Source organism: Leucopleurus acutus (genome assembly GCF_964270905.1).
Source record: "Leucopleurus acutus genome assembly, chromosome: 10".
NCBI lineage: Eukaryota > Metazoa > Chordata > Mammalia > Artiodactyla > Delphinidae > Leucopleurus > Leucopleurus acutus.
This window is the reverse complement of record NC_139153.1, coordinates 76,959,023-76,982,877: the sequence shown is the minus strand read 5'-3', so window position 1 is coordinate 76,982,877 and position 23,855 is coordinate 76,959,023. Positions and strand designations below refer to the sequence as shown.

The 23,855-nt window shown below is 38.1% G+C and overlaps 1 protein-coding gene across 3 annotated transcripts in view; it reads left to right on the top strand.

Moving 5' to 3' along the window:
• The window catches only part of PTCHD4 (patched domain containing 4), a gene marked incomplete at its 5' end in the record, with an annotated part of 171,046 nt that overhangs the window by 74,593 nt on the left and 72,598 nt on the right, over positions 1 to 23,855 (top strand). The gene's annotated exons all lie outside the window — the stretch shown is intronic.

The following is a 23,855-nucleotide window of genomic DNA, read 5'->3' as shown; positions in this document are numbered from 1 at the left end:
CTGAAACTGTACCCATATATGTACCTTAGATATTCTTTAAGCATCTGTTGATCCAAACTAAAGCTTTATATGAAATAGCAGCTTTCATTAAAAGAATCATTAAATGAATCATTTTTAAAAGATTTAAAAGAATCATTTTTAGGGCAGTTACCCTTAAATCATTGTTTTTTGTTTTGTTTTGTTAATTTTTTTTTAATACCATGCATTTTCTTCCTTCCTTCCTTCCTTCCTTCCTTCCTTCCTTTCTTTCTTTTATTTTATTTATTTTTGGCTGCATTGGGTCTTCGTTGCTGCGCGCGGGCTTTCTCTAGTTGTGGCAGGTGGAGGCTACTCTTCATTGCAGTGCGCAGGCTTCTCATTACAGTGGTTTCTCTTGTTGCGGAGCACAGGCTCTAGGTGCACAGACTTCAGTAGTTGTGGCACACGGGCTCAGTAGTTGTGGCGCACAGGCTTAGCTGCTCTGCGGCATGTGGGAATCTTCCCGGACCAGGGCTCGAACCCGTGTCCCCTACATTGGCAGGCAGATTCTTAACCACTGTGCCACCAGGGAAGCACTAAATCATTGTTTTTAAGATTTAATTTAATATATAACAAAGAAGGAAATCCTTGAATTTTTTGCAGATTTTAGTAATTAGGAACTCAATGATGATTATCAAGTTATATATTTATGTAGAAACATTACTAATGAAAAATATTTATGATAAAACACTTATTGACCATTTATGTCACTCTTCAAACAGAGCCTCTCATTTCTATTTAAATATACCATATTACAAGGTGAAGGAAATATGTCATTCTTTTTGCTTAAATATTGCATATGTTGTACTGCCATGAATTTACATAGGAACTGGGTTAAAGTTCCATCCCATTTACAGAAACGTTTGATATTTATGATTTATAGTATTTTTGTAAATGTAAAATTAGAATTATCCTGTTTTCTAGGTTCTAAGATTATAATGACCGGTTAGCATAGATTACCGTAATATTTAGAGTTTAAAATTTTGAACTTCATAGGCCTTTAAGCCATTAGCATAGTTTGTTGAGTTTACTGGTGATTTACTATTGTCTTTATTTTTCCTTAATATGTTAAAATAACTTTAGGCATTTGCCAAAATTTTATCCTATTACACACAAAGACTGAGTTTTGCATATGGTTGCACTATAAAAAACTAAACTTGGAAATCTCAAGTTATTTACCCTTCAAATCTTGAAATACCAAATGTGCCTTCCTAAATAGAAAAAAAAATTTTTTTCAAAACTGTTTTAATGTCATGCTTTTAAATTGCTCTCAGAATGTCTGAACTGTAAGAAAACTAAATATTTAAACCACTGAAAACTAAACCTTTCCGTTCTGAAGCTCAAAATCATATTTTGAATCATGCATAAATGCAACATTGGCATTATAAGGCATCATTAAAACTTCCTTTAGTAATATTCTTTAAACACACTAAAACTCATTTTTCTTTTTCAGAAACAAACTAAAAAAGCAGACAAAAACTACTTTGCAAACGTTATTAGCCACACAATTGTCTTTCTTCCTCCATTTTACCTCTAACACAGTTTTCTTGCCTTTGTCGTCATTTATTTGACTTTTTGATGTCTACTTTTAAATTTTACCCTAACGTTTAGAAATGTGTAATCTATATAAGTAATCATCCAAATGTATGTCTATATTTAATTTGATTTATTTTCTTATATTAATTAAATTAAATCATAATTAATTCTTTAGTTCAATTCCATTCTGAAGGCATTAAGGGCATGTTTGCTCTGTGCTTTGCCATATACATTATATATATTATTTTATAGTCCTTTTAAACATTATTCAAAGTTATTTATCTTGATATGCATTAGTTGCCCTCAAAAAAATATAGTCTTGTTCGGAAGTCAGTTACACTACATTTATGGGTTAATTCGTGATTTCATTCAAAATTCTTCTTGAACACCTATTATCTTTTAGACACTATGCTAGGTAGTGGGGGAAAAATAGGTAAGTCAGACTGATGTGGTCCCTTCATTCATGGAGATTAAGTTCTAATTTTTAAACATATGGAAAATTAAGGACTGATTTAGGATATAATCTGAGATATTTTGCAAAGATAAATAGTAAGCACCATGAAAGGGCCATAAAAAAAGAGAGATGAGGTTGTGGTTGACTTCTTGAAGAAAATTCAAGGGAAGATGAAACTCGATGTCAGCTTCATAGGTAGACAGTTCTTCTAATTAGAGATGCTGCTACAGACATTTTTAATCGCATACCTTCCTTACAAACCACTAAAAGCAAACAAAGAGTCACAACTATAAATTGTGAAGAATATCTGCTCCATTGGACCAAGATGAGAGATGATGAAGAGTCAACATGTATCCATCTCCTTGATCTTATGGCAGGCTGCAGATTTCCTGACAGTTAAAATGTCATAACTCTGGAAAGAGCTCAGACCACTGTTCTAATAGCAGAATGAGATGTAGAAGCCAAGGCAAGCCTTGGGAGGGTCGGAGAAATGTCCCATGAGAACCCAGTCTAATACTGTAAAATGTTAGGAAAAGTGGAGCAAAGGAAAGAGTAGTCTTCTTTGATGTAGCTAAGCCTGGGTGAGGGCCGGAGTGAGAGCAGTGTGGACTACCTCTTAATCTCAGGGAACCTACATTTCAGGAGGGTCTCTGTGAGCCATACAGACTTCCTGAGTACCAAAAGCTAAAAGGAGATGGGCAAGCAGGATAGAGGACACAGAGGATTTAGTGAGGGAGATGGCCAGTCCAAACTGAAACGTGAAGGGCGAGCCCACCTCACTTCTGCTGCCAACCCCTCAGGGTTCAGCAATAGCTGGTCCAGACAGAATTGCCTCCATTTCATAACCAGGGAGGTGCCAGCATACAAAATGAGGGGAAAAAATGTAAGCAAAATGCAGATAATGAAGTTCTACCGGAAGAGCAGTTTATCCCAGAAAAACCTCAAAGCATGCCACATAGAAGATACAAACACCAAGACCTCACTAGGTATTACAAACATGTAAGAAATAAACACAAAAGAAAACAGAAAAACTGAAGAGACAGTAAAAAAAAAAAAAAAAAAAAGGAATATTAAGTAGGCAGAACTCAGGGAATAAAGGGAAGGAAAAAATAAAATCATTATTAGAGAGATAAGCTACCTTGAAAGCAACAAAACAAGTGAAAACACATTTAGAAACATAGAACACAGACATGAGGAAATTGCATAAAGTGAAATAAAAAAGAACAAAAATAGGAAAGCAATTACAAGACGATTGAGAGGGAGACCAAGGCATCAATATAATGATAAGCAATTATTCTGAGGGAAAATATAGAAAAATGGAACAGAAATAAAATATTCATAATTACCCCAACCATCCTTCAAGTATTAAGATTAAAGATAGATAATCTCCTGGGTGTAATAGCTCAGGAAATATAGCACACAAGACCCCTTTTTAAAAATGAATTACGTTTATAAAATGTCATTAAAAAAGGAATCAGAATAAAAAATCAAAAAGGAGAAGCCATGATAAAGCTATTGAATATAGAACCAAAGTTATCAATTCTTGTTATTATAATCATAGTGTCCAAAGATAATGCTGTAAAATTCTGTAAATATATATATATTTAGTTATCCATTGCTGCATAACAAATTACCCCAAAACATACTAGCTTAAAACAACCAAAATTACTATCTACCATTTCTAGGAGTCAGGAACCTGGATATGGCTTAGCTGGATCCTCTGTTTCAGGATCTTCTGTAAGGTTGTGATTAATTTTCAACTAGGGCAGGATCCCTTCCAAGCTCACTCAGTGGCTGTTGACTGGGTTCAATTCCCCACAGACTGTTGGATGGAGGGTCTCAGTTCCTCAGTAGCTGTTGTAGGCCAAAGACTATTCTCAGTTCCTTGTCACACGGAATTCTCCAAAATAAGAACATGCTTCATGGAAACACAAGAGAGTCTGTGAGCAAGATGGCAGTCAAAGCCTTTTACAATCTAATCACAGAAGGGACATTCCATCACTTTTGCTCTATTTTATTTATTAAAAGCAAGTCACCAGACTCAAATCAATAAAATTAGAACTGAAAAGGAGAAGTTACAATGGACACCACAGAAATACAAAGCATCATAAGAGACTACTACAAGAAACTCTATGCCAATAAAATGGACAACCCGGAAGAAATGGATAAATTCTAAGAAAGGTATAACCTTCCAAGACTGAACCAGGAAGCAATAGAAACTATGAACAGACCAATCACAAGTAATGAAATTGAAACTGTGATTAAAAATCTTCCAACAAACAAAAGTCCAGGACCAGATGGCTTCACAGCTGAATTCTATCAAACATTAAGAGAAGAGCTCACACCCATCCTACTCAAACCCTTCCAAAAAATTGCAGAGTAAGGAACACTCCCAAACTCATTCTACAAGGCCACCATCACCCTGACACCAAAACCAGACAAAGATACCACAAAGAAAGAAAATTACAGACCAATATCACTGATGAATATAGATGCAAAAATACTCAACAAAATACTAGCAAACAGAATCCAACAGCACATTAAAAAGAGCGTACACCATGATCAAGTGGGATTTATCCCAGGGATGTGAGGATTCTTCAATATACACAAATCAATCAATGTGATACACCATATTACCAAATTGAAGAATTAAAACCATATGATCATCCCAATAGGTGAAGAAAAAGCTTTTGACAAAATTCAATACCCATTTATGATAAAAAAAACTCTCCAAAAAGTGGGCATAGAGGGAACCTACCTCAACATAATAAAGGCCATATATGACAAACCCACAGCAAACATCATTCTCAATGGTGAAAACCTGAAAACATTTCCTCTAAGATTAGGAACAAGACAAGGTTGTCCACTCTCACCACTATTATTCAACATAGTTTTGGAAGTCCTAGCCATGGCAATCAGAGAAGAAAAAGAAATAAAAGGAATCCAAATTGGAAAAGAAGAAGTAAAACTGTCACAGTTTGCAGATGACATGATACTATATATAGAGAATCCTACAGATGCTACCAGAAAACTACTAGAGCTAATAATTTGGTAAAGTAGCAGGATACAAAATTAATGCACAGAAATCTCTTGCATTCCTAGACTCTAACAATGAAAGATCAGAAAGAGAAATTAAGGAAACACTCCCATTTACCATTGCAACAAAAAGAATAAAATACCTAGGAATAAACTTACCTAAGGAGACAAAAGACCTGTATGCAGAAAACTATAAGACACTGATGAAAGAAATTAAAGATGATACAAACAGATGGAGATATATACCATGTTCATGGATTGGAAGAATCAATATTGTGAAAATGACTATACTACCCAAAGCAATCTACAAATTCAATGCAATCCCTATCAAACTACCAATGGCATTTTTTACAGAACTAAAACAAAAATTTCGTATTTTGTATGGAAACACAAAAGACCCCGAATAACCAAAACAATCTTGAGAAAGAAAAACAGAGCTGGAGGAATCAGGCTCCCTGACTTCAGGCTATACTACAAAGCTACAGTAATCAAGACAGTATAGTACTGGCACAAAAACAGAAATAGAGATCAATGGGACAGGATAGAAAGCCCAGAGATAAACCCATGCACATATGGTCACCTTATTTTTGATAAAGGAGGCAAGAATACACAATGGAGAAAAGACAGCCTCTTCAGTAAGTGGTGCTGGGAAAACTGGACAGTTACATGTAAAAGAATGAAAGTAGAACACTCCCTAACACCGTACACAAAAATGAACTCAAAATGGATTAAAGACCTAAATATAAGGCCAGACACTATAAAAGTCTTAGAGGAAAACATAGACAGAACACTCTGTGACATAAATCACAGCAAGATCCTTTTTGACCCACCTCCTAGAGAAATGGAAATAAAACCAAAAATAAACAAATGGGACCTAATGAAATTTAAAAGCTTTTGCACAGCAAAGGAAACCATAAACAAGATGAAAAGACAACCCTTAGAATGGGAGAAAATATTTGCAAACAAAGCAACTGACAAAGGATTAATCTCCAAAATTTACAAGTAGCTCATGCAGCTCAATACCAAAAAAATAAACAACCCAATCCAAAAATGGGCAGAAGTCCTAAATAGACATTTCTCCAAAGAAGACATACAGATGGCCAAGAGGCACATGAAAAGCTGCTCAACATCACTTATTATTAGAGAAATGCAAATGAAAACCACAATGAGGTATCACCTCACACCGGTTAGAATGGGCATCATCAGAAAATCTAAAAACAACAAATGCTGGAGAGGGTGTGGAGAAAAGGGAACCCTCTTGAACTGTTGGTGGGAATGTAAACTGATGTAGTCACTATGGAGAACAGTATGGAGTTTCCTTAAAAAACTAAAAATAGAATTACCATATGACCCAGATATCCCACTACTGGGCATATACCCAGAGAAAACCATAATTCAAAAAGCACATGTACCCCAATGTTCATTGCAGCACCTTTACAATAGCCAAGTCATGGAAGCAACCTAAGTGCCCATCGACAGACAAATGGATAAAAAAGATGTGGTACGTATATATGATGGAATATTACTCAGCCATAAAAAGGAATGAAATTGGGTCATTTGTAGAGACATGGATGGACCTAGAGACTGTCATACAGAATGAAGTAAGCCAGAAAGAGAAAAACAAATATCGTATATTAACACACATATGTGGAATCTCGAAAAATGGTATAGATGAACCGGTTTGCAAGGTGGAAATAGAGACACAGATGTAGAGAACAAATGTACGGACACCAAGAGGGAAAAGTGGCTGGGCGGGGGGTGGTAGTGGTGGGATGAATTGGGAGATTGGGATTGATATCTATACACTAATATGTATAAAATAGATAACTAATAAGAACCTGCTGTATAAAAAATAAATTAAAAAATGCAAAAAAAAAGAACAGTGCCTGAAACATACTAGGCACTCAATGAATGTTATCATCATCATCATTACTATTATTCCAGTTATTAAAATGCTGCTGTGAGTATCACTGGACACATAGTTTTATTCACTTCTCTAATTATTTTCTTATGATAAATTCCTAAAAATGAAATTGCAGGCAAAAGCATATATATCATTGTCAAATTTGTCATTGTCAAACTTTTCAACCAGTTTATGTTAATTTATCTTCTCAGCAGAACATGACAATGTCTGTTTCCTCAAACTCTCACCAATTGTCAAGTTTCCTCTTAATCACTGATGATCAAGTTTCATCTTAATAACTGATGATAACTTGAAAAGCAAGAAATGCTATTACATTTTCATTTTAGTTTGTGTATCATTATTGAGGCTAAATTTTTTTCCCTTTTTCTATGAAGGTATAATTGACATACAGCATTATATTAGTTTCAGATGTACAGCATAATGATTTGCTATTTGTATACATTGCAAAATGTTCACCACAATAAGTCTAGTTAACATCCATCACCACACATAGTTACAGAATTTTTTTTGAGATGAGAACTTTTAAGATTTACTCTCTTGGACCTCCCTGGTGGGGCAGTGGTTAAGAATCTGCCTGCCAGTGTAGGGGACATGGTTCGAACCCTGGTCTGGGAAGATCCCACATGCCGCGGAGCAGCTAAGCCCATAGACCACAACTACTGAGGCCTGCGCGCCTAAAGCCCGTGCTCCACAGTAAGAGATGCCACTGCAATGAGAAGCCCGTGTGCCACAAGAAGAGTAGCCGCTGCGCACCGCAACCAAAGAACGCCCACGCACAGGAACGAATACCCAATGCAGCCAAAAATAAATAAATAAATTTATTTTAAAAAAAAAGTTTACTCTCTTAGTGACTTTCAAATATGCAATACTTAACTATAGTCACCATGCTGTACAATACATCTCCATGATTTACTTATGGTATAACTGGAAATTTGTACCTTTTTATTTCCTTCATCCATTTGCCTGCCATTCCACCCCCCCACCTCTGGCAACCACCAGTCTGTCATCTGCATCCATGAGCTTGGCTTTTTTTTATTCCACACATAAATGAGATCATGAGATATTTGTCTTTCTCTTTGTGACTTATTTCACTTAGCATAATGCCCTCAAGTTCCATTCACGTTGTCCCAAATGGCATTTTCTTTTGATGAATACCCAGAAGTGGAATTTCTGGATCAGAGGCTGAATTTTTTTAATCTCCTTATTGGCAGGAGAAATTTCTTCTTTTGTGAATTACAATTCATATTCTTTGCCCATTTTTAAGTGGGATGTATTATTTGAATTAATAACTTATAGTTTCTAATTTTAGGACATAAGCACCTCTGGAATATTGATGAATTGAGATTTTAGCAGACTTTCAGCCAGATAGAATTCATTTCCCATCTGGAGCAGGCCGCTGAGAAGGCTCTGAGGAACTCACCCTTTGTCCCTGGGAAGGTAGAATTGTGTGTTTGAGCCAACTTGAAAGATAGCCAGGAGAGTGTTCACTTTCTGTGTGCTGAATTATACCTAATAAGGGCTTTTTAAGGTTTTGAGGACTCCAGCAATAAGCTGAGTGAGGTACATCAAATGGAATAGCAGTTTCAGGCAGTGCTGTATCAAAGTAAAAAGCATAAGAAATTGGAGAGTGATGTGGTCTGTGAAAGTCCCCAAATGGTATGACCAACCTGGAAGAACAAGGCATCTGAGAGCTAAAAGGGGGAAGACATGAGAGAGAGGGAAGAACAGAAGAGCTGAAGGCTTGCTTGGGGACTAGTCTCAAAAATCTCAAAAATATGACCCATTTAGCCCCCGTCTTATATACAGATGGCCAGGGATGTGTGCGTAAAGCTGAAGAAACATATGGCACACTATATACTTTCCAAAAGCAGGAGTTTCCGTGTTTCTCTTTGTATGCAGAATGCTAAGCACAATGCCAAATTCATAATAGGTACTTAAGAAATATTACTGCTTTAAGTAAAGAATGAGAGTAGTAGCACAGTTAGGAAAACGCCTAGGGGAGTGTAACAGTGATACATGGATTGGAGGAAGAGAGATACAGAGAGTAGTGATTGGAGGTGGAGTGTGGTTATCAATGTCAACCTCATGAAGCGAAAAGGATACGCCCAAGACAAGGCAAGATTAGTAGCTAGGCAAACTGTCAGGAAGTGAGAAATCGATGAAACCAAGAATTGGTTGGGAATACAGAGGGATATCTTGATATTGGGATAAGCACAGCCTCAGCCAGGATGGTTATGTATGTTAGAATCTATAACAGGAAGCATTCCCCAAGTGAATTAGTAATTTATTTACTTATTCAATAATTATGCATTGAACATGCAGTATGTGACTGAATATGCTACTTACTGGGTATATGATGGTGAACAAGGTACGTCCTGTAACTTCAAGAGACAAACAATTACAGCACAGCATAAAGGCTGTGATGGAATAAGGAAAGAGTTTTAAAGGAGTCTCAGTGGGGAAGCCTAATTCATCCTTGGGGGTGATGAAGCCTTCCCAGAGGAGATGAGACACATACGGACAACTGTAATGACTGACAATTCAGGATTCATTAGTTGAGTTGAAGGAGGACAGTTGGAGAGTACAGTTGGCCCTCAGAATCTGCAGATTCCTTATTCGAGGATTCAAACAAATGCAGACCAAACATATTTGAAAAAATCCAGAAATTTCCAAAAAATAAAAGTTGAATTTGTGGAGTGCTGGCAACTATTTATATAGCATTTGTATTGTATTTACAACTACTTAACTTTGCACATTGTGTCAATATTAGGCATTATAAGTAATCTAGAGATGATTGAAAGTAGATGGAGGCTGAGCGTACATTATATGCAAATATTAGGCCATTTTCTATAAGGGACTTCAGCATCCACTGATTTTGGTGTCTGTGAGGGTCCTGGAACCAATCCCTCATGTGTACTAAGGGATGACTAAATTCCTGAAAGGGGCAGCAGGATGCAGCAAAATACGGAGTCCAGAAGGAGCTTGGAGCACTCAGGGAACCTCTTGTGTTTTGGTGTGAATACAGCCTGGAGCCTATAACGGAAGCAGGCATATAATTGCTTGGCTTTAAAACAATTTTAATTACCAATTGTATTCTTAGTGGCATGACCTAAAACAACCAGATTTCCTGAATGTTACTTTTAGAATTGTTATGGGTACAAGGATACATGAGAGTCAAAGATCAGTTAGAAAATACTGAGAATGTGCACTTTACCAGAATATGTGTGTGCAGACAGAGACTTGTAAGTTCCATGAGGGACCAGACTCAACTATCTTTTTCACCATTGAATCCCCAGTATGTGGAATGGTGCCTAGTATATAAATATTTGTTAAAGGAAAGTGAAAATGAGTGACACTGCCACAGCTTGATTATAAAAATGTAGCTTGGTATGAAATGTTTTAAATTCCAGATTGTTTCTGGCTGATATTTTTACATTTACTGGCCAACTTCCCTGTTCGCCAGTAATTTGTGGTCAGCAAATAAAGATCAATGTTAATATTAGCCTACAATTGACACAATGAGAAAGGAAAATCTGCAAGAAATAAAAACACTGTGCTTTCCAAAATCAAGTATTTTTCTTAGATTATTGTAGTTTTCTCAACCAGGGACAGTTTTGCCCCTCAGCCCCCAGGGGATATTCTGCAATGTCTGGAGACATTTTTCATTGTTAGGACGGGAGGAATTCTAGTGGTATCTGGTGGGTAAAGACAGGATGCGGATAAACTTCATGCACAGAATGGGATGGCCCCCACGACAAAGAAATATTTCCAGCCTCAAAATGTCAACAGTGTTAAGGCTGAGAAATCCTGGAGTTTTTAGACTCAGGGTCTCTGCTTATTTGACACGGGTCGTCAAAAGATGGTTTTATCTTTGAACTCTTAGAATTCTTCTAGCTCTCAAAGTCTATGTTTTTATTATAATGACTGTATTTGTCTCCTTAATAGAACAAAATACAGTAGGAAGCAGGGAGGGGAAAATGGATTTTGGCTCTTGAGTGAAGTATGCTTTGAAGAGTTAGCCATTTGCCTGCTGCTAAAATGAGATGAAATATTGGAGCCAACTTTTTTCTTGTTTTCTTTCCAGAATGGAGCCTGGGAAAACTTAACAAGTAGGGAATGTCTCTGGCATTTCTCCTAACTTATCTCTTATCATTATTGGTACTCACCCCCCTCTGCTTCTTTATGTCTTCTCTTTGTGTGTTGTCACCTCACCCATAAAGGATCCCATTATTTATATATGGAGTCCCCCATATATAAATATACATACCCCTCATTCTCTCAAAATAGCCCTTCTCTTGGTGTCCTATTCTTAACCACTTGAGAGGACCCTGAGTCAGTTTTAATAGCTTACAGAGGCTTTGATGTACATACTTGATAACTGTATTTTCATTTTTTAAAGAAAGACAGTAACGGTTAACCCAAATTAACCCAAAGTTATTGAACAATAATGATGAGATTTCAAGCAGTGACTTATTAGAGCTCTTTAAAGCAACGCTTTAAATTTGCCTTTGTTCTTTGGGATTGAATTTGTATGTAAACTCTTAATTCTGCAAACATAAGAATCTATAACCAAGGTTGGTCTTCATCCTTGGCGACAGACAGTACTAGCTGTGATTAAACTACTAAAATATTGGGTTAGCCAAAAAGTTCGTTCCGGTTTTTCCATATGCACTTTTTGGCCTACCCACTATTTCCACACTGATAGATATGTAGCTGCTTCTCTAAGCCTCATGAATTCCCATCATCATCCCCAGTGACCCAGCCCCACTGAGAACCTTCTCCATCTCCCCACAGTTCAGCAACTACAGGGTTAATACCTGCCCCAGTAGGTGCCTTCTGACTCCAACAGCTTCTGTTCTGATTGGCTCTTTCCCACTGCCACACACACACACACACACACAAAACATGTTATTAAATAGTTGGAATAGTGTTTTGATTACCTCCCCAGCTACAACTGTTGTCAAGTTATTCTGTCTTTGTTGGTGGGGGTGGTTCTTATTTTCTTAGATCCCAATAAGTAAAAGTGGATAAAAAGCTTCCTTTTCTTAATATTTGGGTACTTGTTTGAATGTTTTCAAGGAAAACAGAAGACCTCAGATATAAACCGAAATTTGATCTTCCACAATATCTTTCTTAAAGTTCCAAAAAATATATCTATATCTTGGTGCAAGAAAATTAATTATGATAAAAATATCCATGGCAAAAATATGACCATTCTGTTTGTATCCATTTCAAATGTGAAACACACAGAGAATTACAAACAATGGTATACGTTAAGCATAATTTTCTGACTCATAGGGATAAAAAGTGCAATGTAATGATATTTACATGGAGAAAAAATAGATGAGGAATGAAACAAGTAGCATGAAACAAGTGGTTTAATTATCAGAGTACTAAAAGCATATTATGAAAGATAATATAGAAGCGTGATAAAAAGGGAATGGCATCATTCATCTTTCAAGCACTAAAATTTGTTAAAAGAAGATCCCTTTAATTTCAAAGTTAAAGATATTTTAATAGTGATATCATCATTTTTTAGAAGTCCAATCAAAACAAAAAGTACAAAGACAAGAGTAAAAAATAATTCTAAGTCTCACCACTCAGAACAATCATCATTAACAATTGGTGAGCCTCGGTCTGGATGTCGCCCAGTGTACTCGTGCAGACATAAGGATGTATGAATGGATGAAAATTTAGATTGATGACAGATGGATAGATTGGAAAATAAAATGATAGCATGCTATATTTTATCCTAAAAGATTTAGTTTTATTTACTTTAAAGTTTTAAGAAGCAAAAGAATTTTGGGAGCTAAAATTTTGCTAAACTTTACACAGTATTCATAAAACACAAGAGAGATTCATTTCTAGAATTTCTATGAGCGAAAGAAAAAGACTATGCAAGACATTAGGAGGTGGGCTTCCCTGGTGGCGCAGTGGTTGAGAGTCCGCCTGCCGATGCAGGGGACACGGGTTCGTGCTCCGGTCTGGGAAGGTCCCACATGCTGCGGAGCCGCTGGGCCCGTGAGCCGTGGCCGCTGAGCCTGCGCGTCCAGAGCCTGCGCTCTGCAAAGGGACGGGCCACAACAGTGAGAGGCCCGCGTGCCGCAAAAAAAAAAAGACATTAGGAGGTGAATTTTTTAAAATATTTGTTTCCCTTTTTAAGGGCCCCCCTTTTCTCTTCCCTATTATGAATCATTTTTAATTCAGCACACTTTATTTCCTTATAGCTCCCTCTTTGCCAGCTCCTGACCTTCATTAGTTACTATATAATTTTTTTTCTAACATAGCCCTTAACCTCCCAATTGTTTAGTTTGAGTTCTGTGTTTACATAGAGTCCAGGCTCATCATCAGCCTTTTCACTGAATCCATACACAGTTATTCTCTGTTTCGTGATTGATTTAATCATTGCCCATTATCTGTTGACTTCCTAGCATGGAATGTAAGCATTTAGCCCACTTACACCACTTCAGCCACACATACTTCACTCCTGACGTCTTCTCCTTATGGTTATGTCATCATTTTTTATTAAATCAATGGTTAGTCCTTACACTAATATGACTAAATTTTTTTGGAACTGAGAAGTGATTACATTTCTCCCCTGTTCAGGTTTTTCCTCAAATTAGTCATTGCCTTGCTTTTCTAGGTTAATGTTGCTAATTCTTCCCAGATTCAGTATTATTTCCCACATGTCAAAATGCTTTAAGTAATTGGTTAGGTTCATTTTTCCCTCTTAGAGATGTTGCTTCTGGACAGTATCTCCTGAGCCAGTCAACTGATTACTCTCTAAGTCTGCTGCACTGTTGTCACCTTTGGCTGGAGTTGATCTTGACGATCCTCTTTTTCTATGTCCTGTGATGGCAGCCCTATTTCCCAAATCTTGTGTCTTCCTGTTTACATTGTTAACCCAAATTTCAGAAATGGAGGCCTGATTGACACAGGTGTTTATTTGGGGTATGTTAGGACTGCAACCTGGAGACGGACTCAAAAAAGGACTTGAATATGTTCCACCAGATTTCAAAATGGAGGAAGCTTATAAAGGCAAAAACTGCAAGGCTACAGTTAGTTACATGAGTTGTTTATCAAGAATTATAATTGGAGCTGGCAAGAAGTAAGGGTGCTTGTTAAGCAAGGATTGGCTGGGGTCAGGAATGGTTGATAGTTACAAGAGGGAACAACCTTGAGACACAAGATTGCAGCTGGCTGATGTTTTAAAAACAGTTGGTGTGCTTGGGTTTGGTATCTTTCACAGAAAGTTCGAGTCTCAGTGATGTAGGGATGTGTCTGAGGCCAGATCCTCAGTAGCCACCAGCTCCATTTTGTATGACTTTGACTGTGATTATTATGATTTCAATCTGTCGTCAACATGGAGTACATTCTGAGAAAGGGAGTTGGGGAGGCAAATTTTTGAGAACCTTTTGTATCATTACATCTTAAAAATAGTTTGGCTGGGCATTCATTAGAAACTTCTTTCTGGAATTTGGAGGCATTTTCCCATTATCTCCTAGGGTCCATAATGTGGTTGCTGCACTTACCAGATGCCAGTTTGATTCCCCAGGCTTTATAGGTAACTTGTTTTCACCTCTCTTAAGCCCTTTTGTTCTGAAATGTGGGGTTCTGAATTGGTGCAGCTATTTTTTCATTCTTTCGCTGGGTGCACAGCAGGTACTTTCAGTTTGAATGACCTTCACTTATAACTCTCCTGGAGGGTTTTTTCCTTTTTAATTTCAGCAATCATGCTTTCAGTTTCCAAAGAGCTCTTTCTTGTTGTCCTGTTGTTCCTTTTTTTTTAAAACATCCTATCAGGTGTTGTGAGTTCAGTCTCTTTTCTTAACTTTCTGAAGATATCATTTATAATTTTCGAAGTTTCTTCTGCTCTCTTCAAAATCACACTTCTCCCTGTGTTCTTTTTCCTGTTTGAGTTTCTGTATTCCCTCTGCAAGGCTGTCCTCAAATATCTTGTGATCTCTTCCACGTCAGGCTTTTTTAAAAGCATGCCGGGAGCTCTGTGTGCATGCTTGGCGCGCTTCATGGCTGAGTGCTCTGGCTGGCATCAGAGCGCTCCTGAGCACTGGTCCTCAAATCTGGGCTTGAGACTCGAACTTTAGCGTCTCAGAATCCCCTGGAAGCCTTGCTAGGACACAGAGTGCTAGGCACCACCCTCAGCATTTTGATTCAGTAGGTATGTCGACTGAAAAAACATGCACAACGTGACGTGAGTTAAGTTTTACTGGGGGCAAAATGAGGACTATAGCCCGGGAGACAGCATTTCAGACAGCTCTGACTGCTCCAGAGGTAGGGAGAAAGGTCAGTATTCCATATGATTTTAGTAGAAAGGGGTCTGCGCAGTCGAGCACATGTTCTGCCAGAGGCTTGCTGCTAGTCATGAGAAGCAGGCGTCACCGGTAATGAATTTAGTGCTTTTTTAGATATGAGAGGAGGCAAGAATTGGGGTTCGTAAAACCGCCTGAAAATATCTAACTCTCTGAAGGCCTGTTCTGCCAGGTTTTCCTCTGCGTGCCTCATTCCTGATGTCAGCCTGAACCCCTGCCGGGGTGTGCTGAAGTTCCGCAGCTGCAGTGGCTAGTCACTTAATCCTGGTAGAGGCAGATGGCAAGTGCCCATTTCTAGTGGGCAGGTAGAACCTGAGAATTTGCATTTGTGAAAAGTTTGCAGGTGACGGTGGTGTTGCTGATCCTAGAGCCACAGTGTAAGAAGCATTGGTCTAGAGGAAGCTCAGTTCAGCTCCCTGCCTGGTGGAGATGCATCTGCTACCAGAAGCAGAGCAAAGGAATCAGACTGGGATGGTCACTCTTCAGTACTGAGCTTTCTCTAAAACCTTCAGTTGTAGGAAAGTTCTCATTCCAGAGCTTCATTGTACCTCGTGTCTTGCAAATTATAGTCCCTCTGATAAATTTCATCAGAGAATAAACCTCACCCTACCTGGGGGTCTAGCTGTTCCTTATAAAGGGTTCAACCAGATCTCCTCTTTTCAGTCCAACTTCCCGTTTCCTTCCTCCTGAAGTGCTACTTGCCTCCGATTCCTGAATCCTTCTAAGGTCTCTGCAGCTTAGGTCTGCCTGGCACCCTTCCGTTCAGGCGCACACCTTTCATTTCCCCCACGCTCAGTTAATTCCTCTTCTTCCACCTGCTTCCCATTTTCTCCCACTTGTGAACATTTCACCCGTTGTTGTCTCTATTCCCAATTTCTTTCTTTTTTTTAATAAAGTATATACCTTCTTTAAAAAACTATTTCACGGGAATTATAGCCATTGTCTTGTAGTAACTGTTAATGGAGTAAAATCTGTAAAAATACTGAAATTCGATGCTGTGCACCTGAAACTACTACGATAAAAAAAAGAATGTGAAAAAAAATTATTTCATTTAATAGGGCTCTAGGAGGGAGCAAATATAAATGCATGTGTGCAATCTACTGTTTTATTAAAAATCTCCTTTTCCTCCTTTGCCTTTCCCCTCCACCTTCACCTGGTAGTTTCTTTATTCTAGAATAATAGTCATAGACAATGAACATGGTTAAAGGCATATAGTTTCTCTTTTATAAAAACAGTTCTGTCTTATCCTGTGTTATACCCATGAGCTCAGATTGTGTTCCTACTTTTAGGGACCAATGTGAACTACCCAAGGTTTTAGAAGGAGTCTCAGCTCCTTCACTTATTTTGGTCTATACTTGACAGTATTGGAATCAAAGTTTGTTATCTGAGTTGTCGATATACCCTTGTTTCATTAAGGATAATGTTTTTTTAAATAAATTTATTTATTTATTTTTTATTTTTGTCTGCGTTGGGTCTTTGTTGCTGTGCTCGGGCTTTCTCTAGCTGCGGCAAGCGGGAGCTATTCTTTGTTGCGGTGCGTGGGCTGCTCATTGTGGTGACTTGTTGCAGAGCACGGGCTCTAGGCGCGCAGGCTTCAGTAGTTGCGGCATGTGGGCTCAGTAGTTGTGGCTCGCGGGCTCTAGAACACAGGCTCAGTAGTTGTGGTGCACGGGCTTAGCTGCTCTGCTGCATCCGGGATCTTCCCGGACCAGGGCTTGAACCCTGTCCCCTGCATTGGCAGGCAGATTCTTAACCACTGCACCACCAGGGAAGTCCCCAGTGTTTTATGTGACGTTATCATTTAAGCAGTCACTGTTTTCCTGAGAGATTACTTCATAGTCCTTAGTTATATCAATACATCACCCAAATACTCTTTTTCTTAATGGAATATTTTTTTATGTGCAAGGTGCTTTGGACAAGATATACTGGGCCTCATTCTGCTTCTCCATTAATGCCTTTTATATGCTTTATGCTTTACAGTCTGATTCGAATTTTTCAAATACTCCCTTGATTTTAATCTAAGCCAATGTAATATTTTGTGTTCACACCAGAATCTTTTCTGTAGGGATATCTCAGATCATTTAACCTAATGGGATTCTTTGTAAGAGGTATAGTGCAGGAGTGATTTTACTTATATTCTAAAGAAGATACCGAAAGGTACAAAGATTATTTCTTGATTAAAAATGTCATCCAAACTCAGAGATAAATCTCCCACTAGCACGCAGGTAGTACATTTTCTCAAAATGGTTTTCCCCACAAAGCAGAATCCTTAACTTTTTGTTTTTTAATCCAGACCATTGGAAGTGCTGATGAAAGATAAGAACCTCACCCTCAGAGTAAAAACAAACAAACACATAGTCACACATAGTCACACATTTTTGTTGTTGTTGTTGTTTTGCATACAATTGCCAAAGCTATCACAGCTCACAGGAGAACCTCCATTATCCAAAAGTTAAGGGTGGACTCCTTTGTGCTGGAGGGTATATCTTACCATTGGCTTTGTCATCATCACCATTATTATCATCCTTACCATTATGACCACAATCCTTAGATGTTGTTTCTATAGTAGTTGAGAATTTTCAATGTACGTGAATCTATATTGTTTAACTTTCAAGCCAAATTTTGTGTGAGTGTATGTGTGTATACACACTTATTCTACAGTTAATTTAGTAAACATTCAGTGAGTATCTTCTTTGTGCCAGGCACTCTTTTAGAAGCTAAGAATAAAAATAAAATCTGCCCTGGAGGAGTTCATATCTCTTAGTGTTGATAGACTGACAACAAATAATTACAGAGTACAAAGCCAAGAGAACTGTAGCAGAGATACATAAGTAAATGCTGCGGCAGCACAGCGCAGGAGACAACAAATTCCTTCTTGAAGGAGCTCTATCGCCAAAGCTTACATTCCAGCAGATATGGAATATCAATATTTTTTCAATAAAATACACTCAAATTACTTCCACCACCATCACCATTCATTTCATTGTCCCCTACTCTAGAAGATGTATTTCTGTTCATTTTTTTCCAATTTTTTGCTAATACATGTATGTACCCAGCCTCCCTGACCTACCCACTCTGATAATTGTCAAAAAATTAAAAATTTTTTTTCAGAAGCATAATGAGGGACTAAATGTTGCTCTGCCCTATTCTAAACAGCTTTCTTGGACATGCAGTATATCTTTTCCTCTGGAACTTTCTGGTACCCTGAATCATTGGTGTATTATTTTTGTATGTTATGTAACATCTCTATCTTGGTTTTTTTCTTTTCTTTTCTTTTCTGCCTTGGGCAACTTTTTAAAGATCATAGTAATATATCTATACACAAACTAATCAGTTTTTATTTTGTGCAGATAGTTGTTGACATTTATCTCCTTAATGCTCTTCTTCTGTTTTCTGGTAGACTGATACCTGATCAACTATTTTTATAGGATGTAAAGAGGGATCTTCTTAGTAAGGTGAAAAGGTCACTTTAGAACCAAAATAAATGAAAAAGATACCCAGGCTTCCTTGTTTTGGGTACAGACTATCCTCAGTTATTCATCCAATAATTACTGAGTACAGGACTGGCTACATGCATTGCAGAACTTAGTGTCAAATAAAGATCTGGGGCCTCTTATTCAAAAATTAAGTGTTTCAAAATAGCAACAGCAGAACACTAAACCAAGGGTAGGGCTCTTCTCTGCATGGGGCCTGGTGTGATTGTACAGGTCACACTCCCATGAAGACAGCCCTATCTTAACATATACTATGTGCCTGGCACAGTAAGTGTCCAGACTACCAAGAAAATTAGGAAGAGACAAGTAAACAGACAATTGCTTTACTAATTTAGAACAACTATATCTGCACAGCGGCATAGTCTATAGAACCACTATTTTGGCACCTAAAAAGCACTGAAAAACAATTTAAATATCTACTGAACATTTTCACTAAAGTGCCAAAAGGAACTTACATAGAAAAAGTTAAGAAATGTATTTATTTTCTTTTCTGTGTTCCAAACTGGATGAACCCCACCTGTTATGAACTGAATGCTTTTGTCCCCCCAAAATTCATATGCCAAAACCCTACAATCCAATGTGATGGTGTTAGGAGGTGGGGCCTTTGGGAGGTAATTAGTTCTAGAGGAGGTCACGAGGGTAGGGTCCTCATTCATGGGATTTGTGTCCTTATAAGAGTCACGAGAGAGCTTGCTGTTCTCTGCTCTCTGCCATGTGAGGATACAAAGAGAAGGAAGCTTTCTGTAACCCAGAAGAGGGTTTCACTAGAATTTGACCAAGCTGAAGGAAGCTTTCTGTAACCCCGAAGAGGGTTTCACTAGAACTTGACCAAGCTGGCCCCCTCCACTCAGACTTCCAGCCTCCAGAACTGTAAGAAATAAGTTTCTGTTGTTTATAAGCCACTCAATGTATGGCATTTGGTTATAGCAGCCTGAATAGCCTAAAACACTGCCTTAAACCTTTCATTTTAGTTCCTCCAGATCTCAGAACCTTTCAAAACAGTATTTCAAAACTCATCCACACTGAACTTTTTCTCTCCTCTGTATTCTTCTCTCTTCTCATCACATCTTTCTGGACCTTGTCTTTTTTCCTGAAGGGGGGCTAGTTCTTGGCCTAGTAGTAAAAATCGATCTAGCTTTCACTGGCTTACCTAAAGCAGCCACAGGCCAAACCACACCCAGTCCCTCTGATACCCTCAGCCTTTGCATTGTCTTCATACACTTTGCAAAGAAACACAGAGTTATTTGTTTTGTTTATTTATTTTCCTAGTTTACTTGTTTATTGTCTGTCTCCTAACCAGAATTTAATTACCAAGAATGAAGACACCTTGGCCTGTTACTTGGTTCCTAGAGCTTTGAAGTGTAGGCTCAGTGATTTTCTGTTGGATACATGAACTGTGAAGAACTCAGGAAGTGTGGAGCAAGGGTAAAGAAGAGAGAGTGATGAGAGATGCAGCTGGAGCAACGCAAAGTTCTAGGAATAAGCAAGGCAAGACCTGGGGTTTAGACCGGACCCCAAGGGCTGTGTGGAGCCATTGAGGAGATAGAAACAGAGCTGTGCTATTTAGAACATCTCTCCCATGTTGAGAGACCACATAAGATGCAGGGTAGAGAATGGATTCAGTAGAAGTCAGACTGAAAACAAGACACCAGTTAGGAGAATATTGTAGAGATCCAGCCAAAAGATAAAGGAATAGAGAAAATGGGACAGGTTCCAGCTCCTTCTCTTATGTTGATCCTTCCTGTTTCCTGTTTTAATCAAATTGATCAAATTTACAGTTGTAAATCAACTACACTTCAATTAAAAAATATAAAACTTTTTGGAAAAGTTAAAATTTACAAAATCATATATATAGCATTAAAAAATAAGCTAGAAGACTGTATGTTGTGGCAAAACTCTACAGTAAGCCTTGTGACTCCCAGCTCTTGATTTTCACACTCTTGTGTGATTCCCTCTCCTTCGGGGTGGGTACTGGACCTGTGGCTTCCTTTAAATCAGTAGAATTCGGCAAGGGTAATGGATGTCGCATCCATGGTTATGTTACATAGGACCGTGCCCGCTGCCTTGCAAAGAGACTCTCTACCTTGCCAGCCAAGGCCCCGAGTCTACAACCACAAGGGACTAAATCTGGCCAACAACCGTGTGAGCTTACAGGCGGGTCCTTCACTGGTTCAGCCTTGGACGAGCCCTCAGCCTCAGCCCACACCTTGATTGTAGCCTTGGGGCACTCTGAAGCAGAGGACCCAGTTATCCCATACCCAGACTCATGCCCCCCAGAAACCGTGATGTAACTAGTAACGTGTGTTGTTTTAAGCCACTACCTTTGTTGCTATGTATCTATGCAGCAATAGATCACCATTACAACACAGTAAAGAAAAAAGGAGAAACAGACTATAGAGACTAAACATGAAAACTGCCTCAGAACTGGGCACTACCCTGTGAATAAATTAAGATAACAGCAAATGGCTAGCAAGGGTCTGGTGTGTGTACCCTTGGGTTTGGAGTTTGCTTTCTTTTATAGTACGTATAAGTAATTGTAATTATAATAACGTAAGTTTTCAAGTATTTGCTTGATACCTGTCTCTCCCAAACAGACTTTAAACTTTTTAATACCAGGAATAGTGGGGACGTGTCTTCACTTTTACACTGTATCCCCAGGCTTAGCACAGCCTGGCAGGGAGTCGTCACTCAAGCATACATCTATTTAAGATATTTGATGGTTGAATAAAAGAATGAACTGCAGCAAGTTCCTGGGACCTAATGTCTCAAGTCGAAAGCTGTATCTTAGAGACACCTGGCAGAGAGCCCTGAGGATCTGGCTCTAAGTACACACACGAGCAATTATTTTCTAGAGCAGAGCTGTTTTCATCAGGCCCAGGAAGACTGCTGAATCCTAGTCTATTGCAGGTGGAAGACAACACCCCTGTGATTTTTCTCTTCTCTTTTTCTTTACCCTTTTTCAGGCTTAGCCTCTTACTGATTTGGAGACCCTTTGTTCACCACACCTGACTTTCAACCCAAGATGCATTTTCTCCAATGAGTATTGTCTTCTGTCCTCACTATGTTGAAAAGCAAAAAATGAAACTATGCAACACTACTTTATTAATCATTCCTCACACCCCTTGCTCTGGTGGCAGATGTGTGATCTGCCGTCTGAGCGTTCCCCGTCATTCTAGATCCCCAAACAGATTGCTCCATGCAGGCTTTAGGAAAACAGGCATCAGATCTGCAGAGACAGCCTTTTGCTCATTTCTAAATCCCCAAATGCCAACTCTTTACCTCATTTTCTCTCCCAGAGCATAATCTAAGAATTCTCACTGTTCTACCCTCTAATTTTTACCTCTTCAGTATTATATTATCTGTTGTCTCTTTATTTTTTTTTCCTTCTACTCCAGTTTATCTATATACCAGTCTAAGCACATTTACTTTTTCTCTCTTTAATTGCCAGTGATGCCATCTATAGTAGTTAGATTGGAGTTTATTTTATACACTGCTATCATTCAAAATAACCGTTTTTTTAAAATATTATCAAAGTAATGTATGGTCAAGACATGTAGATAAGTAACATGGGTAAGAAAAAAGAAAAAGTCCAACCATCGAGGAATAACCACTGGTAACATCATAGTAATTTCTTTCCGATATTGCCCTGTGGTAAATAAGAAAGAAAATTGTACGAATCCATTTCTTATTTGCAGAAATATGGCAGTATAGATGTCCAGGAAAACTTCAACCAGCACCAACACCTAAAAATGCTAGATAAAACATTTTGTGAAAATACTTTTTTTTATAGCAAAGCTGATCTGGCAGTGAAGGAAGGAAAAGATCAGAGGTTACAAATGACGAGGAAGCACAAATCCAGAGTGTCTTGAAGTCAGCGTTTGCCCTGAGGGGAACTGCTGACCCCACAGCCTAAGGCTTGGGTGTCCATGGGTCACGCCTGAGTGAGACAGGAGGAAAAGCCTGTCCCCTGAGGAGAGTAGGGGCAGGATTGGGATCTCACACCTGACGCAGAACCCTTAGAGGGCGGCACCTTTTTTGGTTGAACTTGGAAAAATTGATTCTGCAGAGCGAAACAGTGGGCAATGCATGTCTCCTTAGCCCTTGGCGCTGTGTGAAATGAAAATTAAAAAAACATTGAGAATTCCCATCTATAATTCTACACGCAGAAGCAAACATAGATGCTCTTTTGGAACATATACTTTAAGTGCCATCTTCAGATAATTCTAGAAAATCAAGTTTCAAGCGGGGCACATGCTCACAAACAACAACGGGCAAGAGTCACAGAAAAAACAGACTGCAGAACCAGAGCTTAGAGACTTCACGCCTTTGAAAACTGACAACATAATAAACAAACTAGGAGTGTTACATCTGTTTAAAAAAAATAAAAGAGGTAATCAGAAGAATGATAATGGGGTTTCAGGATTTTCAAAATCGATGAAGCAGATTTCAAAGAGAACCAAATAGAGTTCTAGAAATTAAAAAAATATATATAATAATTAAATTAAAAACTCAGTGGGTGAGGCTTAAAGAGAAGGTAAACTGGAAAATAAGAGCTGAAGAAATGATAGAAAACTGGACATAGAGGTTAAAATTGTGAAAGAAAGCTAAGGAACATAAAGGATAGAATGAGAAGGTTTAACAAACATTAGATCATAGTCCCAGAAAGAAAGAACAGAAACAATAGCAGAAAAGTCATATCCAAAGAAATAATGAGTAAGAATATTCCAGATTTTATTAAAGACTCTATTTCTCAGAGTCAGAAAGTCCAAAAGAACTTAAGCAATCTAAACAAAAACCTATCCATACCCAGCCACATTATATTGTAATTACAAAATGCTAAGGACAAGAAGAAGATTTTAAAAAGCAAAAAAGTTAACTGGAGAGAAAAGGAAGACATAATGGAACAAAATTTAAACTGACATTTTGACAACTATGAAAAGTAGAACATAATTATCTTTAATGCACTGAGAAAAAATAACTATCAACATGGAATTCTGTGTCTAGCAAAGAATATCTTACGAATAAGGGTAAAATAATGACATTTTCAGACAAGAAAGAAACTA